We start from the raw sequence: 12,526 nt of genomic DNA, 5'->3' as shown, positions 1-12,526 counted from the left end.
CTGTCTTGAATGCTGCAGCCAGGATCATAATCCTCGCAAATTGTTACACCAATGCCTCTACCTTGTGCCAGTCATTACACTGGCTACCCATCCACTCCAGAATCCAGTACAAACTTATTACCCTCACCCACAAAGCTCTCCATGGATCAGCACCATCCTATATCTCCTCCCTCGTTTCAGTCTACCACCCTACCCGTGCCTTCCGTTCTGCTGATGACCTGAGGTTATCATCCTCAATAATCAGAACCTCCCACTCCAGTCTCCAAGACTATACACGTGCAGTGCCAATTCTCTGGAATGCACTTTCCAGGTCAATACAATTAGTCCCCAATCCTCTCAATTTTAAGCATGCCCTGAAAACTTTTAGGCTGAGTTCACAAGTAGCATTTTTTTTTGGCTTTTCCATGGCAGTTTTAACCACGCGATTTTGCCGTGAAAAATAAGCATCCCATGCATTCCTATTGGATTCCGCAATGCTGCGGTAGCATCGCTTCGCGGTAAGAAACGCAGCATGCTCATTAATTTTGCAGAATCGTGGCGATCCTGCACCCATAGGAATGCATTGTTCTGCTTACTTTCCGCATGTGGCTGTGCACACCATGCAAAAAGTAAGCAGAACATTTGCGGATGGTACCCACTGTCCGGAGAGGAGACTGTCCTCTGGGCTTTGGGTACCATATCACTGTAAAACATAGAATTTAAAATAAAAAATATTGTTATTCTCACCTTCCGACATCCTCTCTCCATGCTCCTGGTACCAGTAAGCCTTTGCAAGCGATGACGTCCGTTCTTGCGGGATCGCGAAGTCTCAGTCGTCGCAATCCCGCGAGAACGGACGTCATCGCGGTAATTGTCACAAAGGATTTCTGGGACCGGGAGCGTTGAGAGGCAGGAAAGCTGTGCGGGATGTCGGAAGGTGAGAACAATTTTTTTAAATAATTTTTTTTTACAATCTTTTACTATTGATGCCGCATAGGCAGCCTCAATAGTAAAAAGTTGGTCACTCAAACGCTATGTTTGACGAGTGTGACCAACCTGTCAATCAGTTCTCCAAGCAATGCTACAGATTGTTTGGAAAACGCTAGCAATTCTGCAAGCTAATTACGCTTGCAAAAGGCTAGTTTTTTGGCAGGAAAATCTCAGGAATTTAAAATGCGATTTTCCCACGAAATGGAATTTGAAATTCTCGGTAATTTCCACGATAGTTCCGCTACGTGTGAACCCAGCCTTATTTCGCCTCAACACATTAACCTAACTATCCCCGTGTGGCACAGTCAAAAGTTTTACCATAGCCAGGTTCCCTGCATCATGTTCCCACATGCTTTATGCATCTATTAGCCCTGTGTTTGTACTGTTACACACTTAACGTTTTGGCTGGTCCACACAATCAGGGTAATTGTTACCATCCACCTTTCGTGTCTACCTTTTTTCCTCAGATTGTAAGCTTGCGAGCAGGGCCCTCATCCCTCTTGGTATCTGTTATGATCTATGTTGACTATTGTTATGCTGTAATATCTATTGTCTGTACAAGTCCCCTCTGAAATGTAAAGTGCTGCAGAATATGTCAGCGCTATAGAAATAAAGTTTTTTATTAACTGCAGCATCAGGAGGGTTAAACACCAGTGACTGGTGCTAGCAACGATTGTAGCCGTTGCTGCAGGGTGTCAGTTCACACCCGCAACCAATCGTCACTGCGCTCAGCACGAGGCCATGTGATCACTCCACTACCTATACTGCAGTTTATGGGTATGCAGCTCCTGCAGAGCAGAATATGTACAGTGCATGTCAGGAAGGGGTTAATACCCAAATTAGCAAGTTACAGGAAGAGATGCAGAAACCATGAACTGCCAACACACCCTTTACAGACTGCTTCTTATGGTTGATTCAGGAGCAAATAAAGCCAGATGGGGGTACACATTTTACAAGTGAATGAATAATCTACATCTCACTCTATAAACAGTGGCACTAAGGTATAGAAGAAGGGCAAAAACAGTATGCACTTAAGAAAAATGTATTAGTGAATATAGAGGAGACCACCACTAACAAGAGTTTTCAGAAATTCAGGTTTATTATAAAATCCTCATTAGTGTCAAACTTCAGCTTCTCTTTTGTAGACCACCATGTGCTGGAGCCTCAGATCTAACATGTATACTATGAAAATCAAACAAGTTATTTCCAAGAATCAAGTACATGTAAAGGCAAAGACTGAGGCCTAGTCCTGTATCTGAATCTCATTTAGTAGGTCCACCAGTTAGAAGGTTATCATTGACGAGTTTAACAGCTTCCATCTCAGATGTCCTTTGGTATCAAACCTGTACAAGAAAAAAAAAAAAATATAAATCATATTTTAAATTACTTTGTAGCAGACATTAAAGACATGTATGAACATCCACACTGCATCATTTGGGGAAGTCAGCCAGCAACCTACTTGTCACCATCAACTGTAAATTGCAATTAAGGGTTTGAGAGACATCACCCTTAAAGGGGTTGTGCAGTCCAAACCATTAAGTCTGCAGTCACCGACTGCAGACTTCTGAATTCCCCCAGTGCATGCACTGCAGGGATTCATGTACGAGTAAGGCCAGTTTCACATTTGCGTTAAAGGCAGCAGCGGCCTGCACACGGCCACCGCCAAGCCCCGCCCCTGCCGTGCCTCCGGGCGCATGACGCTGCATCCCCTATCTTTATCACTGAGGATGCAGGCCGTGCACAGTATGCGTTTTGGCGGTGCCTGCGTCCTTTTGACGGTGTGCTGACCGGAGCCAAAGGCAACCTGTTGCAGTTTGGTTGCGCTCGGCGCACCGTCAAAAGAACACAGGCGCCGCCAAACGCATTCTGCGCACGGCCTGCATCCTCAGTGATAAAGATAGGGGACACATGCAGCGTCATGCGCCCGGAGGCGGAGCTACCGGCGGAGGCGCGGCAGGGCTTAGTGGCGGCTGTGCGCAGGCCGACACTGCGGCCTTTAACGCAAATGTGAAACCGGCCTTAGACATACTGCCAGCCAGTATGCAGACTGATCTGGACAACCCCTTTAAACATTTTTCCAAATACCTTTATTTAGCAAAAACTTGCAAAATTTGTAGTGCATTTTGAAAGGATTTTAAAGATGGCAGCTTTCAGCCAGCATTGTGCAGCCATCCTAGAATGGGCTTCATGGAGACACAGGTACTCCCTGCACTGCAAGATGGATGTTCATTGTGTTAGCTAAAGTCTGTCAAGTTGACAAAAGAGGGATGCAAATTCATGATGCCTGGCAAGATGCTGCTCTGACCTGATGTCTCAAGCGGATGTTCTTACACATTTATGGAAGCTGCCACCATTACAATCTCAACAGTGCATAAGATAAAGAGAACAAATCTTTTAGCTAAAAGCAGTTAGAAAAAGTATAACAATTCTCAGAGAACCCCTTTAAGTGTACAATCTGTAATATTAACATCTAGATAGAGGTTGTCCACCACTTTTACATTACCTATCCTGCAGATAGGTAATCAATGTCTGATCAGCCAAGGTCCAACACCCAGCCACCTCTGCTGATCAGCTGTTCTGGAGTTGGCCAGAAGTACCCCCGCTGAGCTGCTCCATTCACTTGTGTGCAGTACCCTGTGGCCACCACATCTGCCTCTTATTGATTTGAATAGGAGGCAGATGTGCAGTACCAAGCCCCAGCCACTATGAGTAGATGGTCAGCTCAGCAGGTGAGCACTTCATGCTGGCAGCCAATGCTACAGATAGCTGGTTGAGGGAAAGAGGAGACTGATAGGTCATTGTAAAATTGAAGCAAAACCTCTTTAAGCCATGTTGATGTAGAATTTGAGATCTAGCACTTAGACCTTTAAGCAAGTCTGGTGATTAATAGTTGTATGACTAATTGTATACATGTCCTCCTTAAGCCTAGCTGGTGAAGAGTTCTCTAGATGGACAGACATGTCCAAGCCTTGCGCAAATGACCAGTATAATTAAAGACTGCAAGTCAGAGTGGAAAATCATCGTCAGTTATCGCATCTGACGGCACTTCCTATTCCAGAGTCTCATCATATCAGTCTTTTGTAGCACTCTCACCACCCATTCATCAGGTGGAATAGTAATAACATACCTGATCTTATAGAACATCTGACTTCCATCCAATGCATGTCCCTGGAGAAGTGAAATAATGAAGCAGGTTAGTTGGGCAGGTTTGTAATTACACCACATCATAATAAGACAAACAGGACAGTCAGAAAACAGTTATCAACAAGAAGTTTCTGCCGGTAATTCCAGCTATTGTTTTGTTTTCATCATGTATCAGTTGTCCACATCCTTACAGCAAGAAGTCAAAGCATGTCTGACAATAGAAGACTACATACATCACTAATTAAATCTTAGACCTGACATTTTACTTCTATCTCAGACAATTGATAGCTCGCATATTGAGAATTTTATGAGTCCAGCAATAAAATGACAGCTCACAAGAGCATTTACTACAACCACCCAGACTAACTGCTGAAGAGACACTGGAGCAGTCAGTAAGGCTAGGTAGGCAGTGTTAAACTGACGATTATACAGTAAATCTGTAATATAAGGCTGAATCACCAATTTCAGCAGTATGTCACATTCTGAGCTTCCTGCTGTAGTTTTGAGAACAGTCAGCTGCAGCTCTTAATCCTCACAACAAGCTCCTGCTATGTTTAATATTCAAAAACTGTGGCCTCCATGCACACAACCATTGATAGTTGTCAGCTTTCTGCCAATGAACAGGACATTGTTAGGTCTAGAGTACCAGATTGCCCTAGGATCTGCCCTCAGAAAGGAAAGACCAAACTTGGTTAGACTTTCCTTTGGGTGGTCATAAAGTAAACACCCTTGTATAAACCATGCAACAGGATGTGCCATTAGCCAAGTGATAAAAGCTATTAACTTTGTGAACAATTTACAATGAGTTCTTACAGCAGTCTGACCTTGTCATTGTTAAAGGGAATCTCCCAATATTTGATTTTCTTTTAACTTTTCATATAGGCATACAAGTTATAGAATGCTGGAAGAAAGTCACTGTATGCCTCATATCAGATGTCTTGTTGAGAAATCATTTTATCACTTTGCATAGATGACCTCTTCCAGGCTATGGGGGAGCCATTTGATGATTTCCATCCTGTGGTGGTTTAATCTTTGTTCTCATTTTAAGAGCTTCTTGTGCTCCGGGGCAGCCTGTGTAGGGGGAGAGGTCTGTGTGGTGCTCTGCTTACATATTCATTTGTATGGTTTCTGACAGGTCACCAGTTACTGCAAATATGAAACAAGTTTCCTTTGAGCAGAATAGTGAACCTATGCAGTAAGCATGTATAGCATTATGCCTCCATTACTGCGTAAGAACACCTACATTAAAAAGGTGCCAGCAAAGGCACATGTGCAGTAGCAGCTATCACATTCTGATATATGCTACTGCCATTTTTTATAGAGAAGAAAAAAAGAAACTGGGCTTCAGTATAATGGCACTGATGTAGCATCATCCATCAGAACATGACAGGCGTTATTGTGCATGCATTGTAGCAGCTGCCAATTTAATGGTTAATTTAACAGCAATATCTGAGGCATAATGCTACACATTACTGTGCAGGTGCCACCACCATTATGCTCAGAGATTTTTTTTTTTATTTAAATTAACATAGAACATGCAGTATGTAAAATAGGGGCAGGTGACTGAAGGATCTGTCATAAGCCTGTACAGATGAATATAATCTTTATTTATATCGCACCAACATATTCCACAGCACTTCAGTTTAACAGTTTCAAAACACAAGTCATAAAAGTAACATCGTTAACAATACAATAATTAAAGCAAAAGACGAAATAAGACGACCCTGCTCATGAGAGCTTACAATCTACAATGAGGTGAGGGAGATACAAAGTACAGGTGTGTATTTACATTGATGGTCCAGCCATCTTGAGGGAGTGAAGGATTGATGAGATAGTGAATGGGCGACACACACTAAAGCCCCCGTTACACACTGCGATATCGCTAGCAATATCGCTGTAAAGTCACCGATTTTGTGACGTAGCAGCGATATTGCTGCATGTGATATTTACCTCCGACCGGCTCCCCCGCTGATTATCGCTGGTCGCGCGAGAAGCTCCTGGACCATTCCTTGTTGGTCACTTCCTGCGACGCGTGGAGCCGGGCAGGAGGACGTCAGGATCGCCGCGTCTGACAGGTAAGTAGCGATCCCCGTCCCCAGCGATGTCGCTGGTGAGATCTGCCTGTGTGGCAGCTCACTAGCGATGCACCAGCGATCCTGACCGCATCATATCGCTCGTCAGGATCGCTGGTACATCGCTAGGTGTAACGGTACCCTTACACAGAATGACTGATTAATGAAAGTGATAATCCGCTCTGAACAAATGTATTTTGAGGGAGCGCCTAAAGCTATGCAAATTGTGGTTAGTCCTAATTTCTTGAGGTAGAGCATTCTAGAGGATAGGAGCAGCACGGGAGAAGTCTTGGATTCGGGAGTGGGAGGTTCGGATTAGTGCAGAGGTTAGTCGAAAGTCGTTTGCAGAGTGCAGCGATCGGCTAGGCTGATAGACAGAAATGGAGGAATATGTAAGGGGGTGCCGCACCGTGGACAGCTTTGTGGAAGAGAACAAGTACTTTGAATTGGATCCTATAATGAATGGGCAGCCAGTGTAATGTAAAGCCGCCCCACATGCTGACCCGGAGCACATGAATCTAACTGAAGATTACACAACCACCACAAGAAGAATATCAACCAAGGTATCACTAATTAGTACAAGGCGAAGTTCACACTGGGCATTTATGCCAATTTTCAGTTGCATTTTATGGTACCAGCAAAAGCCTATGAGACAACTTCAGAGATCTCACGCACACAGCTTGGTTTGTCATCAGTATTTTGTGCTTTGCATGGTTTTTTGGACAGAGCATGTTACTGTCAGAGTTATTTACAGAACTGAATAAAAAAAAAAAAAAAAAAAAAAAAAAAAAAAAAAAAAACGCATGCAACGCACCAAGTCCTGTGTTTTTTTGCCACAGCTCCTTTACTGCAGAAAAATGCAGGAAGAACACCTAGTGTGAACTCAGCCTTACAGCACCAACCTGACTATAGTTTACTGAGCACAATCCTGCTGACAGGTTCACTTTAAGCCACAACTGAATGCTGCAGGATAAGCATAAAAAACAAGACATCATTGACCAATGTACAAATTTATGCATCAGTCTGCTGGATATAGCATTTCATTTAGTGGAAGGCATACAGAAGTAATTTTGTAACTCACCATCCATGTTGAAAGCTGTGAGTATCAAGTTTACCTGAAAGGTTGAAAGAAAAAAAAAAAAAAAAAAAGTCAGCAAGGAGTTGCATTCTTCCTTTATATTTGATAAGCTAGGGTATTGAACCTCTACATTATAAAGAAACAGCCATGTACTTTATAACCATGTTGGCTGCATTTGTACTGAAAAACAGCTTGTTTTTAGCAAGCTTAAAAATTGAACACTGCACACTCCTACAACAATTACCTATGTAGACATCAATATGCCAATTGAAAGACATCCGTAATTCCTTATATTCTTGGAGAACCACAAATCACACCACAAGCCATCCTCAATCGCCAAGTTGTGAAAACCACAAATTATAGTTCACAGATCATCAACATGTTATTGGTGGACATTGCCGGCCTCAGTCCCATATCCGCAGGAGTCATCCAACAGTCTCCAAAGTAATTGGTCATCACAGACCAGACAAAACCCACCATCATATAGATGTTAACTATGCAAAGCAGTGACTGCAGAGATCACACCACTGGGACCAATACTCCCAACAATGGTCTTCAAGGCCACATGGCTAGAGCAGAGGTGTGCAAGTGGGACCATTAGTCCATTCACTTCACTGGATTTAATGCACAGCTGTCAGTTCCAGTCAGCGAGTGCACACTCGCTTATTACTTTTGTTTAACCCTTTTAATTTGAAAAGCACTTACCACTCAAGTGATCTATAGCCTTTGGGTAATAATGCTTCTAGCAGCACACCTGAAAATAAAGGTCACAGAAGATTAATCATTGCAAAGGGTGAAAGATTAAATAAGATTAGGACAGTGATGGTAACTGTCAGAACTTTGTAGGTGGGTAGAGTGACAGCTTCAGGCACCAGATTAAGACCCAACCTGTCAAAGCCCCACCGTTTATCTTGCATGTCGTTGGAAAAGCTGCTGCTACATACTAGCTGCAGCCCTCGGTAAACATGCGTCAGTCAACAAAAGCAACCATTGTGAATCAACCTAAACAGTGGCTACATTACTGTAGTTTAACCCCTTTCTGACCTTAGACACAATAGTTCATCCAAGGTCAGATCCCCACTTTGATGAAGGCTCTGGCGGTGAGCCTGCATCAAAGCCAGGACATGTCAGCTTTTTTGAACAGCTGACATGTGCCCACAATAGGCACAGGTGGAATCACGATCTACCGGCGCCTATTAACACGTTACATGCTGCTGTCAAATGCAGACAGCGGCATTTAACCAGCGCTTCCAGCCTGGAAATACACGCATCGCCAACCCCTGTCATGTGATTGTGGGTTAGCAATGCGTTGGCATGACAACCAGAGGTCTCCTTGAGACCTATATGGCTGTTGATGCCAGATTGATCTGAGTGCCACCCAGTGGTCAGTGCTCATAGCAATGCTGTAATTCTGCTACATAGGTGGTGATCTGCTCATTGCCTTTATGTAGCAGAGCCGATCAAATTGTGCATGCTTCTAGCCTCCCATGGAGGCTATTGAAGAATGCCAAAATAAAAAAGTTTTTTTTAAAAAAAAAAAAAGATATGAAAAAAAATAGACTATAAAAGTTTAAGTTACCCCCCCTTCCAAAAAAAAAAACAAAAAACCATTAGGTATCGCGTTTAGAATTGCCCGATCAAAAAAAAAAAAAAAAAAAAAAAAAAAAAAAAAAAAAAAAGAAGGATTAATCCGATTGCTAAACGATATAGCAGGAAAAAGATAGTCAGAAGCACTTTTTTGGTCACCGCAACATTGCATTAAAATGCTATAACGGGCGATCAAAAGATCATATCTGCACCAAAATGGTATTAAAAACGTCAGCTCGGCACACAAAAAATTAAGCCCTCACCCAACCAGAGATCACGAAAAATGGGGACGCTACAGGTATTGGAAAGTGGCGCATAATTTTTTTAGCCAATTTTGGAATTCTCACCACCTAGATTTAAAAAAAAAAAAAAAAAAACCCACTCCATGACCTGGAGAATCATAATGGCAGGTCAGTTTTATTATTTAGTGAACCTAGTAAAAAAAAAAGCCAAAAAAAAAAAAAAAAAAAAAAAAGTGTGGGATTGCACTTTTTTTTGCAATTTCACCGCACTTGAAAACAAGTCCTCACATGGCCATATTGATGGAAAAATAAAAAAGTTATGATTCTGGGAAGAAGTGGAGCGAAAACAAAAAACCCCTGAAAAAAGCTCTGGTCATTAAGTGGTTAACAGATCCAGTCTAGTAAACCCTGCTATAGACCTCAGATCAGCAGGAAACTTCCAAAGATGGAAGTATCTAAACTTTAAGACACTGATCAGTGGGACCAAGGTCCCAATTGCCTCTACCCTCTTAACATGTTAACACTGACCCAGTGAACAAGCAAATCTATTGTGCTATGATCTCTTTATGCACATGTAAAATTGTAACAGCACTTCCCCCCCATGGTGGGCAGCCGATAATACAAGATGTCTGCCTGCCAAATAATCCTGGTAATGACCACCGATTGGCTTTTCATATAGCTCAGACACTGTTTGCGTGGGTTTCTTCCCACATTCCAAAAGACATACTGTTAGGGTATGTGCACACAGTGCATATTTTACTTTGGAATTTTCTGCGCCGATTTCACGAAGTCTGCAGGTCAAATGACCTGCATATTTTGTGTGGTTTTAGGCTGTGCGCACACGTAGGAAAAGTGGTGCAGAATTTTCTGCACAAAATCAGCATCTCCTGGCAGAATCCGGAGCCGCAGATTTGCCACTGGTTTTATGTGGATTTTCTGCAGTTTTTGCCACTGCGGATTTCTATCATGGAGGGGTCCAGAAACACTGCAGATCAGCACAAAAGTGACATGCACTTTTAAGTCTGCAGCAATTCCACACTGATTTTTCTGCAGCTTTTTTTCCATTGATTTACATTGCACTGTAAATCACAGCGCAGATCTGCAGCGTTTCTGTGCGGAAAAGTCCACTGCGGATCCACAGCAAATCTGCATCGTGTGCACATAGCCTCACTGCATCGTTTTGTGCAGTTTCCCCTGAGGTTTTCTAGAATCGAGCAGGTAGAAATCTGCACCAAGAGAAATGACATGTTGCTTTTCTCATTCTGCACCAAATCCACGCAGAAAAAAAAACTGCATGTGCACAGCAGATTGTGTTTTACATAGCCTACAATGGTACTGTACATCACATGCAGTTCTGCTGCATATACGCAGGGCCAAATCCGCTGACTATATACAGCAGAAACGCACCGTGTGCACATAGCCATAGGGAATTTAGATTGTCCCCGATGGGGCTCACAGCGATGATACACCCACCATGTCAAGCCAAGCTATGAAGGACCGCCATGTGTGTGATTATGTCTATTGAGAAATAACAATTACCTTTAAAGGACAGCTTCATCTCCACATGGAACTTCATCTAGAAAAAAAACAAAAAACAGACATTAAGTACCAAGTTCTAAATTACAAGGAGAAGTACAGGGCTGATAGCAGATTAGCCCGCATTACCCATGCTGCAGGCATTAGTTCCCAGCAGTGTCCAGGGGTGACAATGCTACTAGTGTGAGCTGGCATTGTGCACATGGGCTTCTCTAACCAGACGGGCAGATGGTGACCTTACAATATGTGCACAACTCACCCCCAAAAGCAGCAGCTCTGGAGGACACCAGAAAGCATTTTCACCAGTGTATAGTAGTATAATCAATTACCCCCTCATCTTTAGTGTAGAGCTGTAGGTACCCAAGCCTGTGTTAAATGCCAAGGAGGCATGGATACTTCAGCGAGATACCCCATGCCAGGCTCGGTAGTGTGGTGGGTTACACCTCGTCTATTCTGGATGCCAGTAATAGGCTACAAGCCCGGGCATGGTGCCGCTACACCTAACACAGAGCATTACTAGGGCCCAGCAGGACAACACACCGCTTGCATTTCCCACCATAGAGCAGAGCCGCCGTTCATCTGCACCAACAAGCTTACCAGCCCCGGTACCGCGCTCACTGCCGCCCTGCACCCGCCCTCCCCGGTACCGCGCTCACTACCGCCGCGCGCCCTCCCCGGTACCGCGCTCACTACCGCCGCGCGCCCTGCGCCCGCCCTCCCCGGTACCGCGCTCACTGCCGCCCTGCACCCGCCCTCCCCGGTACCGCGCTCACTACCGCCGCGCGCCCTGCGCCCGCCCTCCCCGGTACCGCGCTCACTACCGCCGCGCGCCCTGCGCCCGCCCTCCCCGGTACCGCGCTCACTACCGCCGCGCGCCCTGCGCCCGCCCTCCCCGGTACCGCACACCGAGCAGTAGTAACAGCTGTATTCCCCCATAATGTTGCCATCACCGGCACAGGAGCCAGAGCAGCGACCGTCGGAAGGAAACATTCATGTCGGCCTCTGTTTGACCGCGTTAGACACGTTGAGTTCTACCGCAGCTTCGATCAGGGCCTGTACGCTGAAGGAAGCCGGCTCATCCTCACCTGGTCACCTCCATGTAAAGCTATGTGGAGACTGCGGGACGGGCAGCGCCATGGTACAGGTGTGGCGGCCGGCCGGGCCCTTGTAACACCCGAACAGACCGACCATCATGATAGACAGCACGGCAGAAAGAGAGCGAAGGGAGCGTGAGTCAGCCTTTTATAGGGCTCTGGCTGACATACCGAACCCTCTGATTGGTAGGGAATAAAAGCGCATTAGCGCAATGTTTGATGGGATATAGTACAGAAAGCGCAATGATTCATGGGATTTGTAGTTCTAGGTAAAATTCGCGGGTAAATCCTTGTACATTATCCTCGTGTGGTGATGTCACGAGGCCCCACAAGGAGTAAATGGCTGACGTGATGGCTCTGCCCTGACAAGGTTGATTACGTAATTGTAAACAGCCTGCTGAGCAGAGCCATGCTTCTGCCATTTACTCCTTGTGGCAACAGCACTGGACTTTGGACCTGGCGTCCACAGTAGAGCAGAGAATCCACCAGTGTCGGAGTGACCATGTTGGACTCTTATGGTGCGCAGTTTTTCTGCCATTTTTCGAGCAGAAAACGTTTCAACATTTCAAGAAACTCCTCTCTGACATTTTGGCCTATCCCTTTGCGGGTTTTTCTGCCATTTTCTGGGTATAGTAAAGTCCATTAAGAGAATTGTGGTAAAACATCAATTTTATTTTAAACCTCTAAAAACTCCCAAAATTGGATTCAAAACAAATAACTCTGGCGAATACATAAATGTTTGTCTGGAAGCCCCCAATAAACAAATTCATAGGAACGATAATCACTAGTGTCCCTGCCTTACCG

The 12,526-nt window shown here is 44.5% G+C and overlaps 1 long non-coding RNA gene and 5 other non-coding genes across 6 annotated transcripts; all 6 read right to left on the bottom strand.

The window, feature by feature from the left end:
• Positions 1–2,049: 2,049 nt before the first annotated feature.
• LOC141086644 (uncharacterized) lies at positions 2,050–11,870 on the bottom strand. Its single transcript, XR_012231629.1, has 6 exons — positions 11,714–11,870; positions 10,632–10,668; positions 7,969–8,017; positions 7,267–7,300; positions 4,097–4,137; positions 2,050–2,312 (listed from the first exon to the last, which is right to left on the bottom strand). It is a non-coding gene; the product is annotated as an uncharacterized lncRNA (long non-coding RNA).
• Positions 3,972–4,042, bottom strand: LOC141089157 (small nucleolar RNA SNORD49). The gene has a single exon (XR_012232196.1). It is a non-coding gene; the product is annotated as a small nucleolar RNA SNORD49 (small nucleolar RNA).
• LOC141089211 (small nucleolar RNA SNORD65) lies at positions 4,215–4,283 on the bottom strand. The gene has a single exon (XR_012232212.1). It is a non-coding gene; the product is annotated as a small nucleolar RNA SNORD65 (small nucleolar RNA).
• On the bottom strand, positions 7,660–7,730 carry LOC141089219 (small nucleolar RNA SNORD99). Its single transcript, XR_012232213.1, has one exon. It is a non-coding gene; the product is annotated as a small nucleolar RNA SNORD99 (small nucleolar RNA).
• Positions 8,102–8,234, bottom strand: LOC141089173 (small nucleolar RNA SNORA44). Its single transcript, XR_012232201.1, has one exon. It is a non-coding gene; the product is annotated as a small nucleolar RNA SNORA44 (small nucleolar RNA).
• Positions 11,549–11,685, bottom strand: LOC141089150 (small nucleolar RNA SNORA16B/SNORA16A family). Its single transcript, XR_012232193.1, has one exon. It is a non-coding gene; the product is annotated as a small nucleolar RNA SNORA16B/SNORA16A family (small nucleolar RNA).
• Positions 11,871–12,526: the final 656 nt, after the last annotated feature.

This window comes from Dendrobates tinctorius, unplaced genomic scaffold, assembly GCF_039654945.1.
Source record: "Dendrobates tinctorius isolate UK_male_01 unplaced genomic scaffold, ASM3965494v1 ptg000007l, whole genome shotgun sequence".
Lineage (NCBI taxonomy): Eukaryota > Metazoa > Chordata > Amphibia > Anura > Dendrobatidae > Dendrobates > Dendrobates tinctorius.
This window is presented reverse-complemented; position numbering and strand designations above follow the sequence as displayed.